This window comes from Dendropsophus ebraccatus, chromosome 2 (assembly GCF_027789765.1).
Source record: "Dendropsophus ebraccatus isolate aDenEbr1 chromosome 2, aDenEbr1.pat, whole genome shotgun sequence".
Classification (NCBI taxonomy): Eukaryota; Metazoa; Chordata; class Amphibia; order Anura; family Hylidae; genus Dendropsophus; species Dendropsophus ebraccatus.
The window spans coordinates 214,929,834-214,955,903 of NC_091455.1; positions in this window are offsets into that span (position 1 = coordinate 214,929,834).

Consider the following 26,070-nt stretch of genomic DNA (forward strand, 5'->3'; position numbering starts at 1 on the left):
CTAATTATACAGAATAGTTTTTGACCCTCTCTCTTGTTGAACAGGAGCATGTACAGTATACGGCTACTGGCAAATGACCAGCTTAGTCATGTGTCAGCATTTTCCTTACAGGAGCCATGTAGGAGCCCATGGTGGTCAGGTGTACGGCTATCTGTGTAAAGCTTATATGGCTTGCCTCTGCCTTGTAGAAGGGCTTCCTGTGCTGGCTCATAGAGGGGTCCCACGGTGGGTAGCCCCCTCCCCCGAGGATGTCCATATGGCGTCACACCAGCAGGGGTTGTTTTTATAAAGAGAGATGATAAGCTCCGCTTTCCCGATTTCCATTACATAAGTGTCTGTAGATCAGTCATATATTTTCTTACTATAAACACGATGTAGATGCAAGTGACGGGGATTCAATGTCTTTTTGGACAATTTGTACATTAAAAGTTATGTTCCATATCTGTACAATATGAAGGAGCGTTCTCTCCTGTAAATGATAACCGGCACAGTCTCTCTCTGTCTCCGGATCCATTAGCATTAAGTGGATCCTGTGGGTTAGCAGGAAAACTCTGGGGATTCACAAGTTCTGTTAAAAGTTTATTTTGTATAATAAAATGCTGGATGAACCAAATAGACATGGCGGCTACAGACAATAACTGGTGTAGGATGTATCCATCATATGGCAGATGACTGAGTCATGTTGGCAAATCCTAATGTTCCGTCTACTGGATGATGCCAGGTGGAGCTTGGGGGACAATACACATGGTAAAGGAGTAATACGACCGAGACATCTACTGTAGACCCTGGACTGGTGTAGGATCCCAGATCACACATCCTTCTCCAGTCATTGGATCCATCTCTTACTCCAGCCAGCCTTAGCTCTAGCCATGATCTTACCTGAGCTGGTGCTTTTCTTAGCACAGAGATACATCCTTGGGTACGGAAGTGCCTAGAGAATTTGCCCATATGGAAAGAAGATAATTCAGATGTCTATCACATATCCATATTGGTAATCCGACGCAAACAGATGTCTCTATTCTCACCCTTCTGTTTAGCTATACAAATCCCGGTGTACGTTGTCTGAGAAGACCCGCAATGGAAAAATAACATAATAGTCGATACTCTGTCGGGAGATATTTATGCTGTATGTGTATGTGCTGTAGTTGTGATATCGATTGCTGCCTTGTAGAGAGGTTTGTTGGCATGATAATGTATTGAAGTTGTATCATCCATCTCACCTCGTATCGACATGATGGGACTGGAGAGGAATCGCCCACTGCATCTAGATGCACAGCTAGCATACATCCTCCGACAGGGAGAGGGTTAATACACGGTATCTGCATGAAGGTTCCAACCAAACATATAAGACCCAAGATGAAGGATGATTGACCCAAAGTGTTTGTTCAGCACAGATAGATCTGATTGTGTTTGTGGCTCCTACAGTGTGTCAATAAGATTCTATTCACACAGGTCTGATTTGTCTATTGGAAATGCATTGGGATCATAAGCTGAGTTGAGCGGCCTTAGATGACCATCTTGGAAAAGTAAAAATCAAATTTTGGTCCATCCATAACCATTGTCAACTGAGGAACGGCCAAAACGCGTCCTGTAAAACTTAAAAGTATAAGAATAAAAATTAAAGTACAGATACGTGAGTGCCGGGCTTCTCACGTGTCTAAGTATCTGGGCACTGCGTTTCTTCTACCACTTTGTGAGTACGGTGCCGATAATCTTCAACTTGGAACATCTTGCAGAATGACTTTTCGATGCTCTTTCGGGAGTTGTTTATGCCGTTTGGGGGATATTTATGAAGGTTGCAGACCGGGCGTAGGGAGAAGATGCAGATTCTTGCCTTTTCCCTGGCGTTCGCCCTACCGTATTACCCAAGGCAAGGTGGGGAGCCGGCATGGCAGGAGCTGGTGTAGCTTTCTGCGCCCGTCATATGGCAGACCCAGGTTAGGCTAAACTCACCAAGCCTGATACTATATTCGGCGTGTATCGTGGAACCTTTCTTTATGCTTCATTGTTCCCATACAGAATTCGGAGTGCGTCACTTATTTCAGCAGTGAATTTTTTAACAATCTAGATCAAAATCTGCGAGGAAACTTTCAATACCAGGGCTGAGGATCATTGTTGTATTTGACCCCGATTTTGATGCAGAAATCTTTGCCCAACCCAACGTATAGAGAGCCGGAACGTCTGAGCTTCTTCTCTCGGCGTCATAATGTAACTCTATGAAGTTACATAAACAGATTCATTCCCATTAGTTGTTTCCTCTATAAAGCAGAAGCAGTTACAGTATTCTAATGCTGGAGATCAATGCCTGCAATGTCCATGAAATGAACGGCCGTACATAAAGGCCGTAAGATAAATGAAGGGTATTACGCTCGGCAATGTGAACACGCTGCTCGCAACGCGCTGCTAACTTTTACAGGCAGGATCCAATACAAGTTATAGGTTTCCTTGTAATGGAGGAATCTAAAGCCGTTTACCGATTTCTGTTGTTATGAATTTTCTTCACTTTGTATCTGTGTCTGGTAAAGCTGAGTGATCACCGATGTGGCCGCCATTACAGTCACAGTCAGAGAGTTGTCACTTTCCTTTACCCGATGAACAAATCATCCCCAGTGACTACAAGAAATCTAATGGCCAATAAATGAAATTAAAGGAGAATTCCAGGGAGTTTTAGGGGTAAGGGGAACCTAACAAATAAGTTATGCTGACCTGTCCCCATGCCCCCACATCACAGCGTCACCAGTATGAGAACCCCCGCCAGACTCCTTTCTCTATGAGTGGTGGGGGAAGCAGGACTCACAGGCTTTCTCTATGAGTGGTGGGGGAAGCAGGACTCACAGGCTTTCTCTATGAGTGGTGGGGGAGCAGGACTCACAGGCTTTCTCTATGAGCGGTGGGGGAAGCAGGACTCACAAGCTTTCTCTATGAGTGGTGGGGGAGCAGGACTCACAGGCTTTCTCTATGAGCGGTGGGGGAAGCAGGACTCACAGGCTTTCTCTATGAGTGGTGGGGGAAGCAGGACTCACAGGCTTTCTCTATTAGTGGTGGGGGAAGCAGGACGCACAGGCTTTCTCTATTAGTGGTGGGGGAAGCAGGACGCACAGGCTTTCTCTATGAGTGGTGGGGGAAGCAGGACTCACAGGCTTTCTCTATGAGTGGTGGGGGAAGCAGGACTCGCAGGCTTTCTCTATGAGTGGTGGGGGAAGCAGGACTCACAGGCTTTCTCTATGAGTGGTGGGGGAAGCAGGACTCACAGGCTTTCTCTATGAGTGGTGGGGGAAGCAGGACTCACAGGCTTTCTCCATGAGTGGTGGGGGAAGCAGGACTCACAGGCTTTCTCCATGAGTGATGGGGGAAGCAGGACTTACAGGCTTTATCTATGAGTGGGTGGGGGAATCAGGCCTCACAGGCTTTCTCCATGAGTGGTGGGGGAAGCAGGACTCACAGGCTTTCTCTATGAGTGGTGGGGGAAGCAGGACTCACAGGCTTTCTCTATGAGTGGTGGGGGAAGCAGGACTCGCAGGCTTTCTCTATGAGTGGTGGGGGAAGCAGGACTCACAGGCTTTCTCCATGAGTGATGGGGGAAGCAGGACTTACAGGCTTTATCTATGAGTGGGTGGGGGAATCAGGCCTCACAGGCTTTCTCCATGAGTGGTGGGGGAAGCAGGACTCACAGGCTTTCTCTATGAGTGGTGGGGGAAGCAGGACTCACAGGCTTTCTCTATGAGTGGTGGGGGAAGCAGGACTCGCAGGCTTTCTCTATGAGTGGTGGGGGAAGCAGGACTCACAGGCTTTCTCTATGAGTGATGGGGAGAGCAGGACTCACAGGCTTTCTCTATGAGTGATGGGGAGAGCAGGACTCACAGGCTTTCTCTATGAGTGGTGGGGGAAGCAGGACTCACAGGCTTTCTCTATGGGTGGTGGGGGAAGCAGGACTCCCAGGCTTTCTCTATGAGTGGTGGGGGAAGCAGGACTCACAGGCTTTCTCTATGACTCATGTGACTGTTCAATTCATATAGCTACTTCCAGAAGTCCCTTTCTCTATCTATCTTGATGAGTTTTACATACGGCGTAGAGAAGTTGAATTGCAGAATCAGGTAAACTCGATTTCCTGGACCCTAAACTCTACTGGACACGTGATGCCAGCCGCATGCAACTGCATGGAAAATTGGTTCCTTGTAAGGGGGGGGGGGTGCAGTTGGGGTACAGCCGCATTCCTTACAAAGTTTGATACAAGGTGGTGTGAATGGCGCCTAGCATCGGACTAATTTGCTTTAATTTAATAAAATCCCTTTAAGCATCTCGAAGATCAAAACGTGGGGAAGTAAACGCTGAGAATACGGCGGCCGTAAAACGGTTTTATTGCGCATCGTTGTAGTAAAGTTATATTTATCGCTGTTTATAGATATAAAAGCAAAACTATGAAACTTTATGTTGCCCTTTTATCTATGGACGCTGCTGGCAGGATCCGCTGACTTCATCCTGTACACTATGGATTCTATAAGAGATAGTAAATTATAAATCTCTGGCACCAGTTGATTTAAAAGAAAAAATGTTTTCGCTGGAGTGCCCCTTTAAGGAAACCTGTAAAACTAGAGTTAATTCTTTTCTCTAGCCCTGACCAAAAAAAATTAAGAAAAATATTAAAGTTGAGGAGGAAATATTTATATCCAGCCGATGATGCAGATGACCCCCATTATTGATCTTTACCCGGAGAATCCTCCTCCAATGTCCGCCGCACTTACATCGCTATCTCCACATATTTCTTGTCTTTACTGATTATAACCGTGACCGGTGGAGACATGAGAGGCGAACGTCACATCGGCCTCATCCATCTCACTGCCACACAATTTCCTGAAGCAAACAGTTAGAGAATGATAAAGAAAGGATCAGCCGGGCGGCGAGCGCAGACAGGAGAGGTGTCCGTACTTCTATGAGATCAAGGAAGCTAAGTAAATAAAGCTCATCCCATCCCAGCGCCTGATATCACTGGAGTTCCAGCATTCTGCACATGAACCAGGAGGATCAGGATGAACAGAGACAAGAACATGATAAGATAAGGATTTCATGGCTTATGTTATGGTCACAGATGGAAAAGTGTGGCAATCTTTAAGCATTTTGTGTACCTGCCTTTCATATATTCTAGAACAGGGATGGAGGAACCTTGGCTCTCCAGCTGTTGCAAAACTACAATTCCCATCATGCTTAGACAGCCAAAGCTTTAGCTGGAGAGCCAAGGTTCCCTACACCTGTTCTAGGGACATGTCAAAAGTTAGGGGTTCAACTAATCGGTAATATCAGTCTCTCCCTGCTCTGCAACCCTGCCCCCTCCCCCTTCTCCTGTGTCCTGACTGCCAGCATTAGCACATAGAGCAGATGGAGGCCGCCTGAGAGGAGGAGGTGACAGGGGACAGGAGCAGGGTCTGTGCTGATACTGCACACTCCATGCTGCTGCCTGTCACTCTGGTAACTCCCTGCCTCTATATAATAAGATGAAACTGCAGATTACTACATAGAGGCAGTAAGTGACCAGGTGACAGGCGTGTGCAGCAGTGCTGGAGGATTATATGTAGTCCTAGAGCTGATAATCAGGGAGGCCCATCTCCTGCTCAGGGGCCCACCAAGGGGTACGGCCCACTGGGGGATTCCCCTGTTACCCTGTGGGCCAGTCCAAGCCTGACTATGCAGCATTTTGGTCATGTGACACAGAGCTGGGAGAGACACCCCATAACACGCACTTCTCCCCTTGTGATTGGTCAAGGTTTTAACACCGAGACCCCAAGCAAGCACAACTTTTGGTCTCCCTGACATACAGTATCAGATTTTTTTAATTTTTTTTTTTCTCTGTGGCCGTAAATTACATAGAAATGAAAAGAATTTGAGGTAAAAAAAATATTCCTTGTAGTACTTAGAGTATATTTTTACTACAGCATGCCATATACTGATAATTTATTCAGAAATTTAAAACAGAATAGGTTTTATGAGACCCGAAAAGTTTAAAAAAAGAAAAAAAATAAGTCCAGCATCATAGATAACTAGCCTCCTGACGTTACCTGCAGTATAATACCGCCCAATACTCTGTTCTGTCTGGATACAGTAAAGTATTATATGCAAGATATCAGGATTATTCTATAATATAGAAAAAAAATTTCACCAAAAATTTCACCAAAAATTTCACCAAAGTAAGTTATAGTCGTAAATGAAGCCGAGTGGATTGTGTATTGTATAAAGTCATTGGGAGGCATTTATTAAGTCCGGCGTAAAAATGCCCCCGCAGCTCCGGCGCTACGGAGATTTATGTAGAGGCGGACTGCCTCTACATAAATCCCGTGCGCGCCGTTGCGCACCGCCGAAAACCTACGCCAGCTGAGGACTGGAGTAGGTTTTCGGCGTACATTTTGGCGGAACGGATGATAAATCTTTCATTCCGCCCACTTTCCGCCCCTTTTCCGCCCCCTTTCCGCCCCCTGGCGTACTCGGCGGAAAGTGCCGATTTGCGAATATTTTATTCGCAAATCGGCCATTTGCGTATATAAAAAAATACGCAAATCGGCACTTTCCGCCGAAAATCATCCGTTCGCCGGATGATACATGTGGCCCATTGTGTATTGTAGTGTTATAGTAGACGCGGTCTGAGCATATTAGAGCTTTTTCTACACACACTATGGAAGTCTCTGAGTGTCACAGCTATCGGCGGAGTTATCGCTAATCACTTCTCGGTGCGGAGGATCAGGCCTGGTGCACAATGGAGGCCGCCAGCGCGCGGCACGGACATAAATAGCGGCTTTCTGCTTCTGATTGCCTCTCAGTTCAGCACATTTCTCTCCAGGACTCCATTCTATTTCCCGTCTGTTCTGTAAGTGACCGGCAGAACTGCAGAGGAACAATAGAAATCAGCGTCCTCTGCCCGGCGGGGAATCGCCCAATCTGCATAATTGCTTTAAATAAATAAATACCTAACAATACGGATCAGGTCGGGGACTCGGGCGGCCGAAAGTTCTCAATGAAGCGGAAAACTTTCCAGGTTGTCTTGAAGTTGATAAGAAAATAGTCGTCAGCTGATGAGAAAAGAAACAAAAATGGACCAAAAAAATCAGCATAAAAGATCTCAAAGCAATGATGTTATTACATCGGTCTGATTTACTGGCCCAAATGGGGCCAGGGGGCTATTATGGGAAGGGGCAATTCATATACTTAAAGGGGAACTCTAGGGAAAAAGAATTCACATTAACTTGTTTCAAAATTTGACTTGAAAATCTCCAGTCTTCTGGTACTTATCAGCTGCTGTAAGTCCTGCAGGAAGTGGTGTATTCTCTCCAGTCCGACACAGTGCTCTCTGCTGCCACCTCTGTCCATGTCAGGAACTGTCCAGAGCAGCAACAAATCCATAGAAAACCTCTCCTGCTCTGGACAGTTCCTGACATGGACAGAGGTGGCAGCAGAGAGCGCTGTGTCAGACTGAAGAGAATACACCACTTCCTGCAGGATATACATCAGCTGATAAGTACTGGAAGACTTGATATTCTTAAAGAGAAGTCATAACTTTTTGAAACCAGTATACTTGGGGGGAAAAAACATTTTGCAGGAGTACCCCTTTAAGTATATAAATTGCAGATATAGGAATTAAGGAATAGGAATTAATAAAATAGACACTGTCATCTAAACAAAGATTGCATAGAGCAGTAGTACAATATAGGAAACTTTATAACATATCTTATCAGACAAAAATGCTTAATTTTCCTGTTATGTACCACAGAAGTGTACCCCCACTTTTTCACTATTGTTCTTCTTCTGGTTTTGACCTTGTTGCTTTCTCTCTGTTCTCCTTAGTCCAGATCTTTGTACACCATACCAACCATGGATCCCTACCTTAAAGTCTACCTTGTATGCCATAGCTGTCTCCCTATATTTAAAATGTTGGGGGAGATCACCACCCAATGACTCCTCCAATGTTTACCAGCTACATATTTTTTGTTTTGCAAGTGTGATGAAGTTGGCAAAACTCCTGCGATTAATTTTTTTTCTTTCAAATCAAATAGGATCAGAAAGTTATACAGATTTGTAAATGACTTCTACAGTATTTAAAAATCTCCAGTCTTCCAGTACTTCTCAGCTGCTGTATGTCCTGCAGGAAGTGGTGTATTATCTCTAATGTTACACAGTGCTCTCTGCTGCCACCTCTGTCCATGTCAGGAACTGTCCAGAGCAGCAGCAAATCCCCATAGAAAACCTCTCCTGCTCTGGACAGTTCCTGACATGGACAGAGGTGGCAGCAGAGAGCACTGTGTCAGACTGGAGAGAATACACCACTTCCTGCAGGACATACAGCAGCTGATAAGTACTGGAAGACTGGAGATTTTTAAATAGAACCAAATTACAAATCTATATAACTTTCTGACACTAGTTGATTTGAAAGAAAGACATTTTTACCGCTTTAATTCTCCTTTCTGTATAAGTTTATACTTTTGTAACAAGTAAGCGATCCTCGGTGAAGTCAGAAAAACTTTTTCAACTGCGTCGACTTAGAAGCTGTAGCTGAGTCTGCAAAAATAGACTTAAGGATCTGGGCGCCGTCCATGTGGCTCCCAACGGTGCCGTTAGTTTCTCCAACATGATCTGAACGGTAAATCAGCCTGAGAAGTTATCGCCATCTAAATACACCTGCAAAAAAGTCTTTTTCCCGGCAAAAGTTTCCCTCTCACCTGAGGCGGGTGTTCTCCATCTTCAGAATCCTGGGCGAGCGTTTCGTCAGGGATCTGTGTGATAGGAACAACCGCTGCGCTCAGTCAGGCTGTGTCATCCTCCATCCCGCTAGCTTCACAAAAACATTCTCCATTCTCTGTGTCTCCTGCTGCTCGCAATGACAATATTTGAGGAGAGATTTCATAATATTTCATTCTTACGGCAGACATGTGAATTAAAGTTAAATGTGCAGATGCTGTTCTCCGAGCCGGCCTTGGAAACTTGCCCGTCCTGCTGATTTCCTTAGTATAAAGTGGGGGAAATTAATGAGCCTCCTTAATGAATTTTACATGGGAGTCTATAACTTATTGTTTGGTGACCAGCAAAGCTTCTGATTTATACAGCAATATCGCTGAAGGCCAAAGCCCGAGCACCAGCAGAAGTAGTTTTCTTCTCCCCTCTATCTGGGAGCGGTGTAATTAGTCCCGGCTCGCGTTATTTCATCTCATTTGTTAGGCTCAGTTCATTGAGTTGTGGAGCAGGTCTGGGGCGGGCGGAAGATGAATGGGCTAATACGCGCAATGCGGCGTTCAGCGGAGCGGCGTAACAATAGCAGACGTTCCTAGACAATAGGAGAGAGAGAGGGTGCTCTGCATAGGTGGTGATATCTGATATATAATGGAACAGCCATATCTCATTGCAGCTGATCACATCTCATCTATGACTGTTCGGACTCACATTCACACATCCAGCAGGACGGTATATGATGTCCACAGTCCACAAAAAATTCACTTGTAGGCCAGATTCACTCGTAACGGATCTGCTGCAGATTTAACGTGGATCCCTTGCCTGTCATTTTCTATCAGATTACATACTCGCAGTGATATGTAAGTGACGGCCCCCTTAACCCCCCACCGGCCGGAGCATACATTACCAGGTCCGCACTCCGGCTTGCTTCAGGGGTTCCCGGCTGGATGGCTAAGCGGGACGCTGATTGGCTAAGCGGGACGTCCAGACGCCGGGAGCCCCCGAAGCAAGCTGGATGTCAATCCCGCTTCAAGTATGTAATCTGGTTAAAAATCACAGACGAGGGATCCGCAGGGGATCTGTTACGTGTGAATCTGGCCGTAATGCCTTTGTAATCAGTATTTTTTGCAGATCAGTAAAGAAGGGGAAGGTGATAATTAAAGGGAATCTGTCAGCTCCCGGGCCCTACCTGAGGTGCTGGCAGTGTGCTGTAGCTGGCAGTCCCCAAGTTAGCATGGTGCCTTTTGGTAATATGTCCGTGCGGTGGATTATGCACAATCTCTGGTCTCCTACTGTAATGAAGAGTCAGAGAGGAGTTGTGGCCCAGCATTAGTGCTGCACTCTGATAATCCTCACCACTGCTGCTTCCTCCTCCCTCTTCTTCTTGAATAATCTCTGCTGCCCGGCCTGATTAGAAATAATTCAATCGCCAACCTTAACCCTAGTGCTGAGGATGATTTATACAGTGCACTGATATAGATGAGATGTGAGAGAAGGGGTTATTGGTGCACTGGGCTAGTAAGGTGAAATGAGCATAAAGGGAACAGCAGCAGCAGCAGCACAGCGAGCAAAGGGTTACAAGGAATCCTGCTTCTTAGATAGGAGGGAAAGCTTTATTATGAATGGACAGTGCGGATGTCTAGCAGTTACACAGCCCAGGTTCCTACCCCCCTCCTCTGCATAGAGCACATGGTATGCCCCCCCCCCCCCACACACACACACACACACACACTTCCGGTCTTGCTGGGGCTGTTACTAAAGCCAGACTTGCCCTAACAACATACTATGGACAGCAGATTGCGGAGAAAGGAGAAACCTTGTGGTCAAAATTTTAAAATGTTGTTTTTTTCTAGTGTAAGAAGACATTTTTTGATTATTTAAATGATCTAAAAAACAACAGTAAGTATTTTAATTTAAAGAGACTCTGTCAGTCTCAGAGTATCAGGGTGTCCTAGCTCAGGGTAGTATATACTAGTGACAGAGAAGCTGAACAGGATGATGTATCACTTACACTGTTCTGTGCAGCTGATCCAGAGATCTCCTCCTGAATAACATGGACAATAAGTAGTCCTCTCCATTATGTGCATGAGCCCAGTAGTCTTGGATATTCATGAGAAGCAGAAAACTCCGCCCACCAGCTGCTGATTAGCAGTTATCTATCCATGCTGTATATAGGCAGTCACCTGTCAATCAGCAGCTGGAGGGCGGGGGGAGGGGTGTGGCAAGAATCCTATTCTCCTGCATATTAGGAGAACGGCTGAGCAGAATAATGTAAAAAATACACTGATCTGTTCAGCATTTCTGTCACTTGTTTATGCCGCCCTCATTTAATGCAGCATAAACCTAGTGACAGATTCCCTTTAAACAAGTTCTACTTTTAAATGGGTACTATGGAAAAAATATATTTTTTTTTTCAAATAACACGGTGTCAGAAAGTTATATAGATTAAAAATTTCCAGTCTTCCAGTACTTATCAGCTATTGTATGTCCTGCAGGAAGTGGTGTATTCTCTCCAGTCTGACACAGTGCTCTCTGCTGCCACCTCTGTCCATATCAGGAACTGTCCAGAGCAGGAGAGGTTTTCTATGGGGATTTGCTGCTGCTCTGGACAGTTCCTGACATGAACAGAGGTGGCAGCAGAGAGCACTGTGTCAGACTGGAGAAAATATACCACTTCCTGCAGGACATACAGCAGCTGATAAGTACTGGAAGAATGGAGATTTTAAATAGAAGTAAATCACTATCAATGTTAATAAAACTCATCTGCTGCACTGATTATGTCACATAGTAATAATCCTGCACACATGCTGGGACGTCATACAGAGGATTATATGATATACATTTAGAGGGACGTGGGGGGGGTGCAGAGTTTACCACTTTTCAGAAGTCTATTTAGAAAAGAAATATGAATTCCACGGAAACCTTCTGCACTAACACTGAGTTCACTGAAGGAGAAATGAAAATGAAATGAAATTTTAAAAATAAATACAAATATAATTTTTTTTGTGCCACAAAAGGTAAAAATCACGCTGTAATCTATAATTCAGAGAATTGAAGAACACAGAGAACTAAAAGAGATGAGAATTCTAAATGAAGCTGCACTTTCTGCTCCTGGGAAATGAAAAGTGTATCAAGCAGAACTTGAAAGAAAAAGGTGAGATGTGTGAGTCCGGGGCAGCAGAGTCCAATTATAGCCGATAGAACAGAGTTAAAGGATCCCTCAACCTCAAATACAACTCACTGCATATAAAAGACCTCCTAATGGAGCCACAAGTCTAGGAGGAAAACTTTAAGGGCCATATCGAAAGTGTAAATTGTTGTAATAAAAGCCTTAGGCCTAAGTTCACAGCAAGTTCCTCCAAGAATTGTCCGGTCCATAGGAATATACTGATGTCACAGGTGTGAAGTATTGCAGCTGGGCGCAATATTTAAAGGGGTTGTTAACCCAATTTTTTTACATTCAAATTAACTGGTGCCAGCGTGTACTCACCTCTCTGCACTCTATGCTCCCACATTGGTCCCCAGCTAAGAAATCCCGCATCCACTTCCAAGATTGATTTGTCTAAGGATGACAGGCTGCTCAGCCAACCATTGGCCGAGAAAGGATAGCGCCATGGCCAGTGATTGGCTGAGCAGGCTGTCACCCTGAGTCCAGCTGAAGACCCAAAGATGCTATAGGAGGACATTGGGGAGTGCAGAGAGGTAAGAATACACTGTTTATGTAATTCCCCATTGGCAACAACATATAAACTTATTTTTGAGTAGAATGCCCCTTTAAAATGAGAAAAGTAAAGGAATTAGACAACTCTTTAACGGAGTATCTCAGCAGCAAAAAAAAACAAAAAAAAAAAACATATTAAGGCTTGGAGTGTTGTAAAAATTAAAAAGAACCATACTTACCTGCCCGGATGCCCCAAAGTTGCTGCCCCTATGGATCCCAAGCCCTGTTGCAATCAGCTGCTTCCTGGTTACTCTGACATGTTGTCCTTCCAGCCAATCACTGGTTGAGTTGGGTCACTGCAATATAATATAGTGGAATAACATGTTGTAGCAGCCAGGAGGCAGCCATGCGCAGCGGGGACCAGAAGCCATCAGCAGCTTCAGGGCATCCGGGCAGGTGAGTATGGTTTTTATTTTTACAGCACCCCAAGCCAAATCCTATAAAAGTAATTTTGCCATTGCATACCGCTTTAAGGACAAAACACTTCAGGTTAGTAAAGGGTTACAGTATCTGTATCCCAGTTGCCTCAGTTACGGGACAGCGGTGCCGCAGAAACAAATTTAGAATGATCAATTTACCGTTGTAACTATTAGAATTCCTGTAATGGATATGATGAAATTACATGACATGTATCCCGCTCAATTCCTGCCGTTTAATATCTGCAATCAAAGAATGTCATGTTTTTAGACGTCAATATCCCGGCAGCGGTCGGTGGCACGAAGACAAAATAGACAGATTTACTGACCGCCACCAACAAATAGAATCACCTATAGCCACTGCGGCTGAATGAGCTCCAGCAAGTTCATACATCACCCGAACAGCAGCAAAAAGTGCCGGAGATCTATCAAAGTAATTCAGCTTGAATAACAGTTTATTTGATTCATCTGGTGGAGCGCCGGGTCCGGCTTTGCTCTGGGAGACATTGACAAATAACTCAGCCGCTTGGCGTCCTGTAATACGTGATAGATTATATACAATGATTTAATTTATAATGAGCAAAATGGCCAACGCATAAGCACTGTACATCATGTACTAAGTGAGATGGGGGGGGGGGGGGGGATAGTGAGGTTCCCGCCATGGTGCGGAGGTATATTGGGTAGAGTGCATACACCGGCCTATAAATAACCACTTCTATCTCGCATCTGATACAGCTCGGCTTTTACATCATGTACAATGGGTAGTAATACATTCCAGTTTATTGAATTACCAACCTCACTCCACACCGCCGGCATAATTCCATATTACCGCTGTCCCATGGCAAATACAGATGGGAGATTGACTGTGAATATTTATCAGCCCTATATGGAGCTTATTCCCGCCGGTTCTACCATTAATAACCCCAGCCCTGTGTACAACCATCGCTAAGCATTCTCCGGTTACTAGAACGAAAGAAACCAGAAGCAGAAGGAAGAATTGGGTGGAAAGTGCCGATCTGCCGAGCCCTAGAGATTCGGCTAAAGATTTTCTTATGGTTTCCTGTAAGGGCCAGATGTGGAATATGATTGGGTCCCTCTAGCTAACCTGAAACTTTAGTAGAAGTCAAATCGGGAGATGGGGAAGACCATGAATCTCAAACAGGTTGCCCTAAAGTCAATTGCAATTTTGGAATGGATGTAGAGATGAGCGCAACTGGAGCATGCTAGAGTTCAATTATCGGCTCTTGACTCTGAGTGGCTGCAGAAGTTGGATGCAGTCTTGGGGAGTCCAGGAAAACATAGATACATCCTATGGCCTATGGCCGTATCCACCAGGAATTAATCCTTCAACTACCAGTAGTCAAATGCCAAATGTTCGGACTTGAGCTAGAGTTGCGCTCTAGATGGATGAGATGTTTGTAGGACAAGGTGTCTTCAGATCCATGACCCACCATCACGTCTTGCTAGATGGAGCCAGTGGAACCAACATGTTAAACACATTAAATTTTTTTCAGTATGGAGTATGAACATCACGCACAGAAATACCGGCACTCACCCGCCTTGGCATGCTATTAGTGGTTGTCTGAGGAATGTTCTGCCATGCTGAATGCACTTGGGCACGAAAATCATAAAGATATGTAATGGCAGTTCCCTTTTCTTTTTCTGACCAATGAGATCCCAGATGTGCTCGATAAAAGATCAGGGACACTGCAGGCCATGAGAGACACCAGAGAAATGGCCAACCCACCGGTCCTACAACCAAATAAACATAACACTGAGCGGTAAGTGTTCCTGGAGTGAAGACTAGAGGGGTCCAACTACTGTACATTACACCAGTCCAGACCATAATCCCGGGAGTATTCCTGGAGTCATGGTCCCTCCACAACATGGCAACATGAAGATGGAGAAGCCATAAGGTTATGGTGCAGAGAAAGACGACAATGGAGGCTTGAATGGAGGTCTATGCTCTATAGTAGTTTGGTTCTCCAGGTTCCACATTCTGAAGTATAGTTCGGGTTAGTCCAAACTGAACCTTAAATGAACTTCACTAAAAAAAGCTAAATAATTGCTGACATTTAGCTGTATTAATGCGGTTCCTAAAGTTCACTCATCAATACTTACCTGTCCACACTCCCCCACTGTTTCCCCCGCTGATCAGTGACTGAGATGGGACAGCACCATGGCCAGTGGTTGGCTGAGAGAGCTGTCCTTCTTGTCTCAGTCATGAAATAGAGCGGCTGCAATCAGCGGGGGACACTGGAGAGCTGTGGGAGGACACCAGCGGAGCGCAGACAGGTAAGCACGGGCTCTTTATTGTTTTCTATATGTATTAAATTGTGTGGCCGCCATCTTGCACTGAATTAGTTGCATACTTTGCTAAAGGTTTGGTTCTCTCATGAACGTTCATAACGAATCTGGGTTTGTGAAGTTCGGTTCACTCATCTCTACTCTAGAGGGATGAGGCCTGCTTCTGTCTTCTATTATAGGCATTAAAATATATGTAAATAATAATAATAATAGTAATAATAATAATAATAATAATAATAATAATAGTAATAATAATAGTAATAGTAATAATAATAGTAGTAATAATAATAATAATAATAATAATAGTAATAATAATAATAATAATAGTAGTAATAATAATAATAATAATAATAATAATAATAGTAATAATAATAGTAATAATAATAATAATAATAATGCTTATTGTTCAGGTTCTGCATGAAGCTGGATGAGATGTCACTCTCTACTATTCTCGGGAATCAGAATGGAGCTTAATACCACTTAAGTGAAACAGAATCACCTGTCAGGGGGCACAGCGAGGTTGTAGATATAATTCAAGACCCGAGGATCGCTCTGAGTATAAATTATTAACATTCAGCATTTTTCCTGGTCAATGTCATTGCTCTTACAGGACTGAGAGTCACCGGAGGCTGAGAAGCAGAGAATATTGTATACCAGTGTATTACAGCTGCAATGTGTTAGTGCAGAGGGTTGGAAATTATATTTTCTCAGTGATTGTTAAGTTCCCAAGGGCTTCGTATGTGGGACGTAAAGGTTTCATATATGTATGGAAATTCTCATTGTCACAGCATGCTGGTGTACTTACAGAGCTTAGTTGTAGGCTATGGAATAGGAGCAGCACAGCATCACATTCTCAGATAGAGATATACTGTATATACATATATATATATACAGTGGTGCCGTGGATTAGGAGTATAATTCGTTCCGGGACGGCGCTTGTAATCCAAATCACTCTTAAACCAAAGCAAATTTTCCCATAAGAAATCATTGAAATACAGACAATTGGTTCCACACCCCAAAAATCATTTTATATTCTGAATAACATGTAAAACTAATGAAACAAACATTTAGAAACAGCTGAATATGTGATATTATAAGTTACTGTTACATTAAAGCAGCAGTGTGTATAGCTGAGTGTAAGTGCAGGCACATTGTAGCAGCAGTGTGTATAGCTGAGTGTGAGTGCAGGCATATTATAGCAGCAGTGTGTATAGCTGAGTGTGAGTGCAGGCATATTATAGCAGCAGTGTGTATAGCTGAGTGTGAGTGCAGGCACATTATAGCAGCAGTGTGTATAGCTAAGTGTGAGTGCAGGCATATTATAGCAGCAGTGTGTATAGCTGAGTGTGAGTGCAGGCACATTATAGCAGCAGTGTGTATAGCTGAATGTGAGTGCAGGCATATTGTAGCAGCAGTGTGTATAGCTGAGTGTGAGTGCAGGCATATTATAACAGCAGAGTGTATAGCTGAGTGTGAGTGCAGGCATATTATAGCAGCAGTGTGTATAGCTGAGTGTGAGTGCAGGCATATTATAGCAGCAGTGTGTATAGCTGAGTGTGAGTGCAGGCACATTATAGCAGCAGTGTGTATAGCTGAATGTGAGTGCAGGCACATTGTAGCAGCAGTGTGTATAGCTGAGTGTGAGTGCAGGCATATTATAACAGCAGAGTGTATAGCTGAGTGTGAGTGCAGGCATATTATAGCAGCAGTGTGTATAGCTGAGTGTAAGTGCAGGCACATTATACTGTAGCAGCAGTGTGTATAGCTGAGTGTAAGTGCAGGCACATTATAGCAATTTGTATAGCTGAGTGTAAGTGCAGGCACATTATAGCAGTTTGTATAGCTGAGTGTAAGTGCAAGCACATTATAGCAGCAGTGTGTATAGCTGAGTGTAAGTGCAGGCACATTATAGCACAAATGAAGAGGATGGGAAACACAAGGGCTGACAGAGACTGCAGGGAGCATGATGGAATGAGCAGGGCAGATGTGGGCACATACATGCAGCACTCTCTGTCCGGGGAGAGAGGGGTTACAGCTATGAAGAGATTGCCTCCACAGTCCTGTCCTCTGATGTAAGCCCCAGCCTGAAGTGGATCTGCCATAATATGGAAGGTGAGGGAGACTTCCTGGGTCATAGTACAGGGCTGTAGACCCCGCTATGCAGACCTTAACTGGTTGTCATGCCTATGACCAGGATCCAGTCCTCCTCCTCCAAAACTTCTCCTCCAGATCCTCGTCTGACTCTAAGGGCCCATTCACACTGAGCAAAACAGGTGGAAATTCTGTAAGGAACTCGCGGCATGGACTCTGATCAAAATCCCATCTGCCTCAACGTCTTGCGCGCTTCCACTCTCCGAGTCCACAGCGCAAGTTCCGTTTTGCTCAGTGTGAATGGGCACTAAGGGTATGTTCACACTGAGGAATAGGCGAGGACTTGAAGAGGAAAGTTTGCTGCTTGAAATTTCCTCTTCTTCAGCTCTGGCGGAATAGGTGTGGAATTTGAGCGGAAATCGGAAATTCAAAGCCCCAATGACTTCTATGGGATTTCTCTAGTGGAATCCGCCCAAAATATTGACATGTTGATTCTTTGGGCAGAAAGTGGATCAGCGGCAGAACAGAGCGGAAATCCCATTGAACACAATAGGACACCACTCTGTTCATATTTTACATAAGGAATTTCTGGTGGAATACATGTAAAATTAAGGGTGGATCCAGTTGGAAACTTCTCGCCTATTTCTCAGTGTGAACATAGTCAAGTTGCGTCTCTAATGGGAAACCATCGTCCCTCCAAAACTACAATTCCCATTCTGCCTGGACAGCCAAAGCCACATGATGGAAGTTGTAGTTTTGCAGCAGCTGGAGCACTGAAGGTTCCTAATCCCTGTGTGAATGCAGCCAAAGGGAATGGTTCAAACTCAGCTGTCAATTTTTTGCAGATTTTACATTGAAAACCTGCAGCCCATTACAGTACAATACACATTTAGGCCACGTTCACATGCTGTAAGACAGCAGCCGTTCTGTGACACGGCCATGTCACAAAACAGCCGCTGTCTGTGAAGTTCACCCTGGCCGGTACTACAGTACTACAGTATCCCTCCCAGCATTACAAAGAAGCTACAATGTTGCAGATAAAGCCTGCCAGGGACTTGTTTACATCAGCCGTCTCAGAAGGGAGGAGGGGAGACAGAGAGAAAAGCTCACACACAGATTTCTGTGTCTTCAGCAGAAAGCAGCAGCTGAGAACTGGGGGAAGGAGACTGAATAGCTAATAACAAGTATAGAAGGAATTGTTAGTCTCACCATGGGCAGCAACATATCAAAAGTATGTTTAGGCGGAATACCCCTTTAATTCCAGCCATTGCTTCACAACAATGGCTGTTGTTAGCGCCTATCAGTACATAGTGGCAACATAGTCTTAGCATGTAATAGTTTTTGCTGCAAATTGGTGACGGTTCTGCTGCCTCCCACCCTCCCGTCGTACACAGACATGAGTGCGGTTACTGATTGTCTATATTAGTGTAAAACAGAATTAAACGAGAAATTATCCGGCCATCTCTGCTCCTCCGGATGTTGATGGAGGCTTTGGCGGGTACGCTGCGGCGGCCATGGCTGCGGATCACCATCTGCGGTGGAGTATCTGTCCATGCAGGTTACATAGGACAATCCCTCATTCCAATCACAGACACAGTATACGGCACATTAGGCGTCTGCCGGACAGCGGCCTGATCCATCGCTCAGTTCTGCTGATCCGCTTATTAGCGACAAGTCAATTCAGTCACAAAGAAACGAGGTCGTAAAAAGGAGACGAAGCAAAGTCATTCATTAACTCCATGAAAAGTGATCCAAAAGTGTGAAGGACGTTTCCATTCTCCGCTCGCAGCCGCCACCGCCGCCGCTCTTATAAATGATTCACTTAGTTAGCGGCAAAGTCTGAAAAATAAAAGACCTGTTAATCTTCCTTCTCCTCGGAATGGCCGTATCTAGGTGCCCGAGGATATGTAAATGAATAATTTCATCTAAAATTAATAGAGTGTTCTTGGAAACTGTACGGTTTCCCTGGAACAGACTAGAGCGGACGAACACCATAGATGTGTGCAGGAGAATGGAGGAGGCAGCGGGCGGGAGGGAAGCGTACGGCGTGTCGCCATGTGCGGAACACTGCGAGGAAACACAACGGGGGAGATTCATCAGGGAGCAGGAAAGCTGTTGTCCTTAGCAACCAGAACAATCAACCAGAGGAACAGTGGAGCCATTGCCCATAGCAACCAGAAGAAGATTAGTGCAGTTGCCCATAGCAACCAGAGGAAAATAGAGCAGAAAACAGTGGAGTGGTTGCCCATAGCAGAGTGGAGCAGCGTAGACAAGAGTTTGTCAAGAGAGCCCCAAACCAAAGTTGTACTGTGCCCTGCCAGAACTTTAGAGAAATACTTAAGAGTGAGAGTGATACTTGTACCCATGTTTAGACCAATGTCTGACCACCTTCTGCCCTACAGTGGCGAGGTACTTGTCCTACTATGGTAATACAAGCCCCAGCCATGGTTACCTGGGTGAAGCTAAGTGTCTGAGGGTGTCCCGGTTTCATCTGTACTGTAAGATAGAATACGTAGACCTTCTGGTATCTTTGTTCTATTCAGGCTAGTTTCTCTGTATATCATGATACTGCCCTGCACTTTGTAGAGTGGTTCTCGGCATGGGTTAGGTTTATCTCTGACTCTTCTCCCTCTTGTAGTGTTTAGCACTGCATAGTGGAAATAGTGGATAGACTGGAAAAACTGAGTGTCTCTGGTTGCTTCATACATATGTGTCTCTCAACCAACTCACTGAACACTCACACTAAACTTGTCCTGGACAGAAATCCAGACAGAGCCAGGCCCTGTCTTGGCTACAGCAGGGACATCTGCTCTGTGTGTCCTCCTCCCACAAGAATCTGAGTAAGACTGAAGCTACACTTCCTCCCACCAAGTGACTACTTCCTACAAAGCTAACCCTTTGTTAGCTACAGCTGTGCAATCCATAAAAGCTCACATACAAAACACTGACATCTTGTGGTGGAACTATAGAATGCTACTGTCATCACCACTTAAAGAGGACCTGTCACCCCCCGTGCCGGGGTGACAGGCTCCTGACCCCCTGCTAGATCCCCCTATACTCACCTCATCCCGCCTGGTCCTGCTTCCTGATGCGGTCGGGTCACGGAGATTTCAGCTCCCGAAGCCTGGCGCGCGCGCACACAGCAGAGTCCGATGCTCATAGAGAATGAATGGGGAGTCCGATGCTCCGTCATTCTCTATGGGCATCGGACTCTCCTGTCAGCGCGCGCCGGGCTTCGGGAGCTGAAATCTCAGTCACCCGACCGCATCAGGAAGCGGGACCCCACGCGATTAGGTAAGTATATGACGCTCTAACGGGGGGTCGGGAGCCTGTCACCCCGGCACGGGGGGTGACAGGTATCCTTTAATCTAGAGAAGAAGCTTTTGCGACAGGTGTGAGACACAAAACACCTGTGGTGGGACACCACATATCTCACACCAGACAACAGAAAAAGACCTTTCACCAGGAACTAAGGGCCCTATTCCACCGAACGATTATCGTTTGCATAATCGTTAACGACTAACAATCTCAAATCGATCTATTGCGAAAGACCTGAAAATGTTCACTCATTTCCATGGAACGATAATCGTTACTTATGATCGTAATTGCAATAGTTTTTTCTTCGCTATGTATTCGCTATTGCGTTCGTATCTGTTGCAAACGACCGAACAATGTCTTATTCAATGCGAACAATTTGCGAACGAGCAATGATAAAAATAGGTCCAGGTCTTATAAAGCGATCAACGATTTCTTGTTCGGTCGTTAACCGTTAACTGCATTTCAACCGAACGATTATCATTTAGATTCGAACGATTTAACGATAATCTAAACAATAATCGTCCGGTGGAAAAGGGCCCTAAGTGGGTGTAAAAGGGGCTGACTGGGTCTAACTCCCATTGGTGGGTCTGTGTGGAGAAAGGAAAGAAAAAAGAAGTGTAATTGGCTGACAGCCATGTGTGGAACCGGCACCTGTGATTGGACAGTAACAGTGAACAAAACAGCAGAACAAGTTAACCCATTCCCTTCAGCTTTGCCCATACAAACAGTTTAACTAGGGGAAAGTGAGACATCTAGTGGGGAATATACAAATAACACCTTCACCCCCTTTGTGCGACACCTCACAGAGACACTTTGCCCATTGGCGTAGCTATCATAAAGGCAGGATAGGCAGTTGCTATGGGGCCTGTGCAGGAGGGGGGCCCAAGGGAGAAGGTAAGAGCGTGTGTCCTTCTGCTTAACCACTTATGTACTGCAGTGTGTAAGTGACCCAATGTTTACTTACATGCTGCTGGCAATCAAGTAGGAAAAGAAAATGTGCAAAGCTCCCTGCAGAGGTCAGGGGTTATCAGTACACCAGCAGTAAAGCATATATATATATATATATATATATATATATACCAACAAAACACAACAATCACTGAACTCAGGGAGAACAATGAAAAATTCCAATGGAGTACTCATTTACGAGTCTCCATTGATTGTCCCATACAAAATTTAAATATGCAAAAAAGGGGTCCGTGGAGCCTCAGTTACGAGTCTCAAAACACGGGAATAGCCAGATATCCCTCTCTCCAGAGAAGGAAGCCCATTGCCAAGGGCGCCTCCTAGTGGGGAGAGCACCAAACCACCAGTAGCCAGAATCCTGCTCCACACTGACGAGGGGCAAATACCCCGAAACTGCAGTCTGTGGATGGATGCCTAGCCTTGGTTACCCTTGTCTTATGTCGTTATACTCGCCACAGAGTTAGACTTTGACTTACAGGGACCACCCTGGTGTTTCCCTATTTAGGTCCCAAAGCTCGTAACAGAGTGAGGACCTGAGGGACTACGTATCAGGATGGTTTGGTGCTCTCCCCACTAGGAGGCACCCCTTGGCAGGCAATGGGCTTCCTTCTCTTCCTTTTTGCATATATATATATATATATATATATATATATATACATATATGCAGTGCTTTGTGTTGTGCTCAGGGGAGGGAGCCCCTTAAAAATTTTTGCTATGGGGCCAGTGAATCCTAGCTACGCCCCTGACTTTGCCCAGGTATTATAAAGACTTAGTGGGCACCCGTCATGGGACACTACACTATAATTACGTTCCTTGCTCCCCTGCCGTCGCCGTTTCTCAAGGAGCCCCGGGCCCCACTGTGCAGCACCTGGAATAATCTGCTAAGCCAATCAGAGGATGAGGTGAGACACTACTACTCGTCTGAGAGGACAATTCTTCCTGCTGACCCCATCCCTGGACCAGTGCTTGATCTCCGGAATATCCCCTTAGTAAACACTCCCGACCACCTTTGTGTCCCCCACATAACTGGGACCAGATGATAAAAACAATCCTGGAAAAGTCACCAAATCTGCACATTAAACTTCAAATTTTTTCCTACTTAAGTAGAAGTTAACTACAACCTTTCTGCACTTTTTACCCAATTAAAGCCAACTACAAGGATAGAAGAAGCGCCATTACCCAGAAGGCATTGCGCCCCCTTTGCTGGATAATAAATGTATGAGTCATCAAATGCAACGTAGGAATAAGGGAATGAGTGTCATCTCCAGGTGGATGATATCTATACGTGGGGATAATTCACTGCTGCCGATCCTAAGAAGCTTCATAAAGGGCCTTATTACTGGAGAAACACAGGATCTCCATCAGGTATTAAATGCACAGCGGCCGTGCGGGATTTAAAGGTGACGGCAAGTAACACCTGACATCATTATTTTATCCTAAGCGGAGGAAAGTCTCTTAACTTCATCCAGGGAAATGAATACAACTGCAAAGTCAAGCAATTTCTGCAAGTGGAAAGTAATCTTCTCAGGATTCTGCCGTGTAGGAGTCTACCGGGAGTTTGGAGGGAGCAGCAATCCGTATGATAACAGTCTCTTCAAAAAGCACCATCACCACTACCACCACCCACCATCACTACCACCCGCACCATCCCCACTAACACCACCACCACTCACCATCACTACCACCCGCACCATCACCACTAACACCACCACACCCCAACTCACCATCACCACTACCACCCCACATCACCACTACCACCACCCACCATCACTACCACCCGCACCATCACCACTACCACCCGCACCATCCCCACTAACACCACCACCACTCACCATCACTACCACCTGCACCACCACCACCCCAACTCACCATCACCATTACCATCACCACTAACATCACCACCACTACCACCCCACCAGCACCCACCACCACTACCACCCCCACATAACCACTACCATCACCACCACCATACCACCACCCCACCATCACTACTACCAGCACCCACCATCACTACCACCCCACCATCACCACTACCACCCCCACATCACCACTACCACCACTACAACCCACCTCACCACCACCACTACCACCCCACATCACCACTACCATCACCACTAACACCACCAGCACTACCACCCCACCATCACCACTAACCCCACCATCACCACCACCATACCACCACCCCACCATCACCACTTCTAGCACCCACCATCACCCCTACCACCCCCACATCACCACTACCACCACCCCCATCACCACTAACACCACTACAACCCACCTCACCACCACCACTACCACCCCCCACCCCCAATATCACCACTACCATCACCACTAACACCACCACCACTACCACCCCACCATCACCACCACCATCCCACCATCACCACTTCCAGCACCCACCATCACCACTACCACCCCCCGACCCCATTATCACCACTACCACCCCACTAACACCACCACCACTACCACCCCACCATCACCACCACCATCCCACCACCCCACCATCACCACTTCCAGCACCCACCATCACCACTACCACCATCCCATCACCACTAACACCACTACAACCCACCTCACCACCACCACTACCACCCCCCGACCCCATTATCACCACTACCATCCCACTAACACCATTTTGTTATTTTTCACCCTTGTCAGACATCGGACGCCGCTGACTTTTAACATTTGCAAAATTTTAAATGAATCGGTTGCCTAGCAACTAAAGACTTTCTATTACCAAATAGAATGTTAGTAAGAAAGTGGGGGGAAAGCTACACGTTAAGCACATATCCCGCTTCATCATCCGTCAAGTCTAACTCCGGGGTATTAGCATAATAAAAATCACCTGCAAATATGTGGTGGCGTAATTAAATAACGGCACTTAATACGAGCCGTGCCGTCACCTGCAGACACTTCAAGCTGGTTTTCCAGCTTTCAGACGAGATTGGCGTGTGAGAACATTCCAGGTGTGAAGCTTCTTTCTCATGTCACATAGAGTTTACAGCCATGATGGAAAGTTGGTGGGAATTTTCAGTAATCTGAACTGTAACCTAGATATTGAAATTTTAAGGCAGGGACATGAACAGTCTCAAACACAACTCTCAGGCTAATGTTCCCTATCCAGGCCATCATCTTAAAGAAGTTCTCCGGGGCTGCATATTGTGCGGATAAAAGGTGCGATGTCCGATTGTTACCCAATATTGCCACAACATCCTGAAACTATTGGCAACTAAACGCTAAGGACAGTCAAGAACAAATGGCTGCCCGCTTCTTTTTGACGGTCTCAGTCCACTTGTAGTAACAAACTACACTATGTGCAGGAGAGGGAAAGAGTCTGGGCTGTGTTCCTGCAATCTGTTATCCTGTCTTCCACAGGATCCCCACTGTTCCTGAAAGGTAAATCAAGGCTTCTCTCTTATCTCAGCTGTTGTTCAGTACCTAAAAGGGGTTTTCCACTGTTATAAAATTTTTCCTATATAGCTGCGGTCATATGGAGAATAATAAACATCCTATGCTTACCTGTCTGCGCTCCCCTGGTGTCCTGATGGCGATGTCTCCGGTGTCCCCTACTGACTGCAGATGCTTCACTTCCGAGACGGACTTGTTTCTGAAGTGGCAGCCCGCTCAGCCAATCACCAGCCACAGTGCTGTCCTGTCTCAGTCAGTGATTGGCTGAGCAGATGTCTGTCCAGAAGTGAAGCATCTGCAGTCAGTGGGGGACACCGGAGACATCGCCAGCAGGACACCAGGGGATTACGGACAGGTAAGCATGGGATGTTTATTACTTTATTATGGGATGTTTATTATTATTATGACCGCAGCTATGTAGGAAAAAAGAGTGGACAACCCCTTTAAGTACTGAACAGCAGCTGAGATAAGAGGGAAGCCTTGATTTACCTGTAAGGAACAGTGTGGATCCTGTGGAAGAGATAGGATTACAGATTTGCTGTGCTGCGGCTGTTACTTTTATTTTTGCTCACTCCCCCCCCCCTCCACATCAAATCTATAGTAGCATACCCTACTAACCCCCTAGTACATGGCTAGCCTGTTCAATAGCCTTATGTCACAGCATTGACTAGCTGCCCACCATGTCATTGACAAATCCCCTTGTCATTACCCTGAAGGGTTAATCTAACAAAGCCAGGCAGGTTAAAAAAATATATATATCTTTTAAACTGGTGAGTACACTTTAAATTTCTATCTATGGGATATCAGGGGAGCATTTTGAGTGGATTTTCCCATTCCCGGTTGTATCTGTCATTCTAGCCCTGAGCTATGAGCCGCAACAATAGAACATTATTGGAATGAATCGAATATGGTAAAAATCATCAAACCGCTAAATCATTCTGGAGGAACCCCGGACCTTTATCCTTTAAGCTTTCCCATGTGGTCGGGTCTGCCGGCGGAAGAATATTACTAAATGATACAGGATTCGGAACAATGTGTACAGGAGCCAGTGACAAGGGCAAATGAGAATACAGAGAAATAATTTCCCACATCTAAATATACGATTCCTCCTGCACTAATTTAATTTCCTTAATAATA